At 52.2% G+C, this 8,820-nt stretch overlaps 1 long non-coding RNA gene across 1 annotated transcript; it reads right to left on the bottom strand.

The window, feature by feature from the left end:
- Positions 1-1,825: 1,825 nt before the first annotated feature.
- Positions 1,826-4,571, bottom strand: LOC116491179. The gene is made up of 4 exons (XR_004253469.1): positions 4,541-4,571; positions 4,397-4,462; positions 4,264-4,310; positions 1,826-4,173 (listed from the first exon to the last, which is right to left on the bottom strand). It is a non-coding gene; the product is annotated as an uncharacterized LOC116491179 (long non-coding RNA).
- Positions 4,572-8,820: the final 4,249 nt, after the last annotated feature.

Here is an 8,820-nt window from a genome sequence, read left to right as displayed (position 1 = left end):
TTCCCTGCCAGGGGTCCTGAAGGGGCAGGGGTGGCATCCGGGCAGGCGCCGGCGTTTTCGGGCTCCCTCCGGCCGCTGCTGTATGCAGCGCCCCCCACGTTTGACCCTGGAGGGCGGGAGGGGGGGGAAGCGCGAGTAGAGTCTTTTTCGGAGAAGCCCCTACCATCGTCCATGCGTTGCGTTCCCGTTCTGTCGGGTGCTGCATCCCGAGAGAGAGAACGAGTGGATAGTGAGAGTTCAACAGATGAGGAGTCTCGGGATCCTAGACAGGCTACCCCACGGCAGCCAATGCACATCCGCGAGGAGGTGCAAAAGGCAAGAGAAAAATGGACTATTAGTATGAGAGAATGTCTTCTCTCAGGTTGTGAAATAACGCCAAGTCCTGTGCGGATAGGGTGCTATCCTGTTTTTGCGGGGTCTCAAGGACATCAGTGGCAGCCGGTAGATTATAAGATGCTGCTACAGTTAAAAAAGGCTGTACAGGAGGGGGGATTCTCTAGCCCACTGACACAAGTTTTGTTGGATGCGGTGGCCTTGCAAGGGCCCCTGATGTTTGATTGGCGGCAGGTTGCCCGAGCCTGCCTGACGGCAGCGCAGATACCCATGTTTGAGTCTTTGCTAGAAGAGGAAGGTGAAGTGTTAATGGCGCGTGCATGGGCGAATCCCCAGGATCCTTTACATGGTATGCCTGGGGAAACGTTGTTGGGACGGGGGAGGTGGAATACTCTACAGGAACAGCTGTTGCTGCCGCAGCCCGTGCTGATTGCCGCTGCTGATTTGGGCCGTAGAGCATTAGAGCGGATGAATGCTGTAGTCAGCCCGACTCCCAGTTATCTCCATATTCGGCAAAAACCTGAGGAACATTTTGGGCACTTTGCAGATAGAGTGCAGACAGCTGTGGTGAGCAGTAATTTACCACCGGAAGCGCAAGATGTTGTTTTGAGAGAATGCTTAAGAATGGGAGCTCTACCTGAGTTCAAGGCCGCTCTTGCAGCGCTTCCAGCTTCTGCAAGCGCGGGCGAGCTGATTGCTCGCGGATGTGCGTTTGGCAAGGCTCAGGAGATGCAGCCTCTTGCTGCTGCTCTCAGTGAGCAGATGGTTGGGGTCACATCTGCCCTCCAGGAGTTTGCTCTCCAGATTCATCCTGGAGGTTGTTTTCGCTGCGGACAGTGTGGTCACGTAGCTCGTGATTGTTCCAAGAAAAGGGAACCTGTGATCGAAAACAGCCGTGTCCGTTGTTGGGTGTGTGGGCGGCCTGGCCACCGCGCTCGCGAGTGTTCACAACGAAAAGGGGAGGTAAAAGAGGAAAAGAGGGGGGGGCTGTCGGGAAACGCCAGCGCCAGGACGAAAAGGGACCCACCGTCTCGGCCACAAGCGTGGGTCCCAACCCCCATCGAGCAGGGGTGGACAAGTCCGCCGTCCAGTCTCAGGCCAGAAAACGATTGCATACCTTTGCATCCCGATGACACCAAGCGTTTTGCTCTAACCATTCCATCGTTGAACAATATGCAGCCAGCAGCCCGGTATGAATGGGTTGTCCTCCCTCAAGCGACTTCTGCTTGTCCTCGCCTTGTGCCCTGCAGTGTATGGGGGCTACTGGCAGGAGTATGCTGTGGGCTACCGGACCGCTCCGCTGTTTCCAATGCCATACACTTACAACCTACGGTCTGCTGAGCCAGTACTCAATGGGACACTTTGTGGGTTGTTCCCGCCTGTTACTTGCCAGGGAAGGAAGCTGACTACCATCCATATCAATGCCACCGTGCAGGCAGGTATCAATCTGACACATGAAATACACTTGTCATCGGACAGCACCACGCATGCGACGGAGGACGGAAAAGAAACCGTTCTGCCGGTGGCACAATTGTGCAGCTCCATTGACGTTTGGGACAATGGGACAATAGCGGATGTGACCGTTCCGCCGTGGACAGTTAAGACCACGGTGTGCAATCAGTCGGTGGCCTGGCTGTGGGTGGGGCCACCGGGTCAAGCTCCTGCACCAGTGGACTTTTTCCCTGGGGATGCTTGGACTGTAAATAACCGTGTGACAGCCCTTTATCAATCAGTCCGCGTCGCGCATGTTTCGAACTCTGTTCATTGGCCTTTACCTAACCCCTATTGGTTGCTCTGTTCTCAGGAACGTGCTTGGAAGGTGATTCCAGCTAACACGACACTTGGTCTGTGCTCTATGGGTCTGCTATTGTGGCCGCATCGCACTGCTCGCAGCCCTCGAGCAACCCGAGGAGTCTGTAAAATTCCAGTGTTGTTAAAAATGAGAGATAAAAGGTCAGTTCAGTACACACAGCAAGCAAGGAGCAATCAAGAGGAAAATTTAATGATAGGGTTAATTAGAGATTTTGCAAAAATGCAGAATGTGAATCAAGTGACCGCTTGTTTACCTATACCTAAATCTGCAGGCGATTCTATACCCTGGGGTATAATCACATCACCGATACCCCAGATTGAGAAAAACAAAACAATCCAATGTGAATCAGAAACAGTAATAGAGACAGAAAGGCTGGAAGGGTTTTATAGAAAGTGTCAGATTCGCCTTTATTCTGGGTGTCAAAAGGAAAGAAATTACATATTTACGGACCTAGACAACGAGGATGGACGACTAGGAATGTGTGAGTATGATGCACCCCGCACACGACAAAAGGAAAAGGTTATATGGAAGTGTAAAGAAGGTAATGAGATAGGAAGATTAGAGGGTTGGGAGTCAGCATGGGCATTAAGTATACTGCAGAAATACCAATATGGAGGGAATACTCCTTGGTGTTTGCAGTGGGTAGGAAGGACGAATAATGACCAGAGTTTACTATATGAGACAGCTCAGAGGGAAACTAGTAGTCGGGAGAGGGTAAAGGCAGTCCCGTGGTGGAATTGTACACAAATATTCAATAGTGACACTGCTTTAGAAACAATATCTCTGCTCCTGGTAAAGATAGCCTTAGCCACCGGATGTGCATGCAGAGGTCTACAAGTTAACATGAGTATAACCAATCGGAATATAGCCAGCCAGACTGGTAGGGAAAAGACCTTAGTGAATTGTAAATCTTCGACTATACGAAGCATGGGACATTTTGTGTGGGCCGCCAGTGATGGAACTTGGACAACTCATTTAAGTTTGGATGGCCCAGTAAAAGAAATAACTTTAGGATTGCCCACCCTTTGCCCGCTTTGGAAAAAATCTCCTCTCATAGAGAGAAGGACAAAAAGAGAAGTAAGTGAAGAAGACGATGAGTGGCAGGAACCGTCCACTGGGATAAAGATAGGATGGGTGGTAGAATCGTTGTTTGCCCTGATAGCCTCCTACCACAACAGGGAGCTGATATACAATTTGATGGGGCAAGTACATAGACTGGCCAACATAACCAAAAGGGGGTTTAAGGAATTAAATATACAGTTACAAGCCACAACTAGAATGACCCTGCAGAATAGATTGGCCCTGGATATGCTTCTGTTAAAGGAACATGGCATCTGTGGATACCTTAAAGATAAGGTTGACCATTGTTGTATACACATTCCGAATGTAACTGCCGATGTAGAACGTGACATATCCCAAATAGCCCAGGTAGAAGACAAAATAAAAGAAGAGCAGCGTGACGCAGAACAGAATTGGCTGGGGGCAACTCTCGAGGGGTTAGGCTTTCAGCTAGAAGGATGGCTTAAATCGCTCTTACAAACAATATTGCTACTGGTAATAGTATTCATTGTGATAGGGCTAGTATATGCATGTATTAAAGCAAAAATAGATAGAAGCAGTATAATGAATCGCAGCATGCTGACCATTCTCACCAAAAATCATGAAGGGTTCCCATTGCCACTGCTTGCTCCTGGGACGGATATTCGTCCCTAAGTAATTATGACTAAATCACGCTTAGTGTAACGGGTTAAAGGGGGTACATTACTGCATAAAGAGGGGGGAGGTGTGGGATTATTCTGGGTTGTGCCTGTGTGCACGAAAGGAGGGGACTGGGGTGCCTGCGAGCACAGTGGGAGGGGTCCTGGGTGGGACGCTTTGACACTATATAAGATAATGTCACGCAGTAATAAATTGGCTTACGGCACAGAACGCTGGTCGTTGTGTCCGTTTGTCCCGGGGCTTTCGGTCGGGTTATCCTACATTATCTCATATCCTTAGTCACTTCTGTGGAGAGCCTGCCACGGCACCTGCAAAGTGAGACGGACACCTTTCATAGTCACCTTGTGCTACTTGGTCATTCTGCTCCAACCCAGCTCATGACCAGCCCCTTTTCTTACACAGCTCTTCAGAATGCAGTTTGCTCCTTGGAGCCTGTGCGAGACACCTGTGAAAGAAAAAGAAATGCATAGGCCGATGCAGCATCCAAAGACACAGCACAAGTAGGTAAGTTACTCTCATCTGCTCCCTTACCTCTGCCGCTTACCAGCCCCCGAGGCAGATGCTTCAATCTACCCTCTTCAAACAGCTACAACACCTCTAAAAGACAAAGAGGGGATGCTTAGAGTAACAGTGAGACCTACAACACAACAACTGCTACATCTGTTCCTCACTCACCTTGCCAGAGGCAGCTCTGCGTGTGACGTCCCGGGTTGTACACTGCGTTACCTAACCCTTACCCTAACCCTTCTTACCCTTACCATTACCCAAATCCTTACCTTTACTTTTTCCTTACCCTTACTCTTTCCTTTAACTATAACCTTACCCTTACCCTTAGTCTTACACTTCCCGTTACCCTAACACATACCCTAACACTTTCCCTTACCCTTACACTTACCCTTACCATAAGCCGTACAATAACACTTATATGTACACTTACGCTTACACTTACCCTAGCAATTACTCGTACAATTACCCTAACCCTAACCCTTAACCTTACCCTTACCCATACTCTTACCCTTACCCTTACACTTACCCTAAGCATTACCCTTACCCTTAACCTAACCCTAAACCTTACCCTTATCCTAACACTTACCCTTACCCTAACCCTTACCCTTACACTTACTCTTAACCTTAACCTTACCCTTAACCTTAACCTAATACTTACCCTTACGCTTCCCTCACCCTAACCCTAAAATTAACCCTAACCATTACCCTAACACTTACCCTTACCCTAACCCTAACCCTAACCCTTACTCTAACCCTTACCCTAACCCTTACCCTTACACTTACCCTTACCCTTACTCTTACCCTAACCCTTACCCTTACCCTTTCCCTTACCCTTACCATAACCTGTACCCTAACACTTTCTCCTACCCTTACCCTTAACCTTATGCTAACCCTAACCCTTACCCTTACCATTACCACAATACATACCCTAATGCTCATCCTTACCCTTACACTTGCCCTTACCCTTGCAAACAGCTGCAACGAGCTGTGTGTCCTCCAGTGTGCTGACTCCACTTCAGTCGCTACCTGCTCTACCACAGCTCTAAAGGGCTGTGGTATGGTCCTGCCTGGTGACAAAGAAGGCACCATGTAAGAAGCGGAGGTTCTGTCCTGGTCTCTTGCCACCGGATACTATTCTGTCCAAGTGAGAGCGTGGCTCGTCTTCCCAAGGAGCACGGGACATCTCCTGACAGTTTTCTAGCCATTGCTCGGGGCTGGAGACCCACACCGGGCCTTAGAGTGCCCCCCGGACCTTTCCAAACCAGCACGGTTGCCTCCGTATCTTGCCGGGTGACAGCTTGAGCCACGCGGTGCCACTCAGCGGCTGCTGCCTCGGTCCCGTGCTCTGGCACACCGGCCCATCAGAAAAGTTGCCTTTCCAGCCCCTGGCCAGGTTAGGACAGCAACCTTCCTCTTCTTGGTCTGTGCTCCACCAGTGACCAAGAGTAGGAATGTCAGGGCACGTCTCTGCTGTCCTCCTTTGTCTGCCCTTTCATCAGGGAGCGTGATGGCATTTCAAGGCATCACCAAGTGGTCGGGCAAGATGCCAATGGCCCTGACAACACTGCAAGGAAGGCTAAGTTTCTGCAAGTATAAGGATGTGGGGTCGTGACCAGAGTCACTTACACACCGGAAGCCTTGTCCCCAGTATGCCGGATACCAGCGTGTGGATGACTCACACCGAGGTTCACCTGAGGTTTCTTACAATGCCTCAGCACTTTCTGGTGACTCACAGGTAAGCGCAAAGCGGTCTGCTGATGCCACCTTGCAATTAAAGGGCACTGCATGTGCCTCTCTGTCCCTTAGCAAGAGAAAACAAGCCAGAGCCTCGGGTCAAGTGACCAGAAAAACAACCCACCAGGGAATGGTGCCTAGTTGACTGTGGCATGGCAAGACAGTGCTGAAGCCAGCAGATTCTCCTGGTTACGGCTCACTTTCGGGCATGACTCAGCAGCCTCCTTCATCACTCTCCAGGGCCCCGTGCAGCTCTGGCCTCTCCTCAGCTGTGGAATCAGTACGGCTAGTCGGGTAAGGCGCGTGCTGCGCCCTTCCCCAAGAAAACACTCTGACCTTCCGTGGCTGAAGGCAACAGCTGAACTGCCCCTTTGCATGGCACCAAAGTGCATGCATCACTGAGGCTGGAGGGGAGCAGAGACCTTCCACGGGGAGGCCCTGACCCACTGCAGCAACTGGCCTCAGGGTCCCTCACCTGCACACACACAAGGGTTCTATCCAGATTGCAGGGGACCTTGTCTGACCGCTGCCTTCCGCCCACCCCAGTGCATCTGAGCCTCCTCCAGGCTCTGTCCTGCACTGGGGCAGTCCTCCTGAAGAGGCTTGCCTGTGCTCTGAGCTCCTCCATAGCCTGCGGGCACCGCTGTTGCTCAGGCTCGGCCTCCGCCTGTCAAATGGAAACGCTCGAGATGTCCCTTCATCAGTGCTCCACGGGAAAAGTCCTAAGTGTGGCCATGATCCCCAGCAAGGGGAGATGTGCACAACCCCTGCTCGTGGCCTGAGCCTCTTCACGTCTTCGCCAGCACCTGCAATGAGCCCTCAAATGGAGAATTGGTCTGAGGCAGAAACAGATCTGCCGTCAAGCAACTCTCTTCCGCCTTACGTGGCACAACAAGACAGCCAAACATTTCAGGGGAAGGAAGAATGTCTTTCATCTGCCAGCAGAGCTTTGAAAGCCCAAATTACCCTTTCTGCCTGGGCTTCACGTTCATGCCATTTCAGCTGCCTCGAGGCTCTGGGCTGCAGTATAAGAAGGTGCCAGCTCCCAGCTGCTCTATCCTCTGCTTGGGCCTTGCTCTCCTCTCTGAAATTGGTACGTCTCAGTTCACTCCCTTTGCCTCTTGTCTCCTCACTGCTCAGAGTGGATTTTGTGGAGAGGGCTGCACTCGTTTTTCCTCCCCCGTCCTCCACAAATGGCCCGGAACTGACAACCACGCCTGACTTCTCTTCTGGGAGGGAACGTGGGAAGGCGTAGCTTCTTTCACCTGAAACGGGGCTTGGGTGGCCTTCTTTGTCAGCTGTAGCTCTTTTCAAGGCTCGGGGCTATTGCCAACACTCTCTAAACAATGACCGGGCTTCTTCCTCCACCATCCGTGGGGAAGCAGTGCCCTTGTTTCATTTTTAGCATGATGAGGAGTTTCCAAAGTAGACCTAGACCAAACCCCTGCCCCACTCCCTCTCCCCCCACCGGCACCCCAGACGTGTGGCGGTACGGCGGCTAATGTCCTCAGGAGCCCCATTGTCTTTTACTCAGAGCTGTCCCCCGCTGAAAGAAGTGGGAGAGAGGAGTTTACCTGACAAGACCAGGGCGCTTGGGAGGGGGAGGAAACCTATTTGTCAGAGCAAACAAACTGAGGTCCAGATGCTGGAAGAATAAAGGAAGAATTGCCTTCTGCTGGGAACAGCGGCTGATGAGCAAGACCTTCACAGCGGGGTGGCAAGAGGGGGCCTCTTGGTCTGCGGTAGAAAATCTTGCCCTGTCTGAGGCACTAGCAGCGAGGCTAAACTCAACCGATGAGAAAGAATTTGCATCCAGGTCCTCCTACCTCCTCAGGAGTTGGTGAACTGAGGACTCGCATTTTCCTGGCAAATTTTCCAGTGCAGTCTTCAAGGTGGAGCAGAACCCTTGTTGTAGGTTGTGAAGGAAACAGCCTTGCAGGCTGGAGATGTACCCTTGGAAATGGAGCAAGCGGAGGCCGGAGAGGGCCTCCACTGGGCACGCTGGGGAGAGGTGAGACAGGCTGGACAGGAGCTTGAGTTGCACAGGGGGAGCCTCCCCTTCTGTGATCACCCATAAACTACCAACAGCTACACACTGCATGCCCACCCAAATACCCACAAACACCCCCTCTGGTGCCACGGCAGGGCCTTCAACAACTGGGTCGTGCTACCACAGTGTCTTGTGCTGCACAACTACTGCATTGTGCTGCACTGTGCTGTTCTGCCCAAACACAGTGTGGTGCCATGGCAGACCCTCTTGCCAGACATAGCTTGCCGGAACGAGGCCCCTCGCCAAGGTCCTTCTCACCGCTGAGCTCCCAGCTTACGAGAGGTGCTCAGCTGGGAGCTGGGGGAGACTGAAATGCTGTGACAGCTCACGCCTTCTGCTCCCTCCCACCTCCATCTTGCAGGGTCAGCTCCCTCCTCTGCCAGACATGTCGTGCTACAGCCCGTGCCTGCCAGCCGCCTGTGGCCCAGCTCCTCTTGCAAACAGCTGCAACGAACCGTGTGTCCTCTGGTGTGCTGACTCCAGCGTTGCGATTCAGCCCTCTCCAGTCCTGGTGATGTGACGGGCCCAATCCTCAGCTCCTTCCCTCAGAGCACAGCCGTGGGATCCACAGCATTGGCTGCCGTGGGGAGCTCGCTCGGTGCTGGCAGCGTGCCCATCAGTGCCAGGGGCTCCCTGGGCCTGGGGGGCTTTGGGTGGTCAGGGC

This window comes from Aythya fuligula, chromosome 7 (genome assembly GCF_009819795.1).
Source record: "Aythya fuligula isolate bAytFul2 chromosome 7, bAytFul2.pri, whole genome shotgun sequence".
NCBI classification, from domain to species: Eukaryota; Metazoa; Chordata; class Aves; order Anseriformes; family Anatidae; genus Aythya; species Aythya fuligula.
The sequence above is the reverse complement of the archived record's forward strand: the minus strand, read 5'-3'. Positions and strand labels throughout refer to the sequence as shown.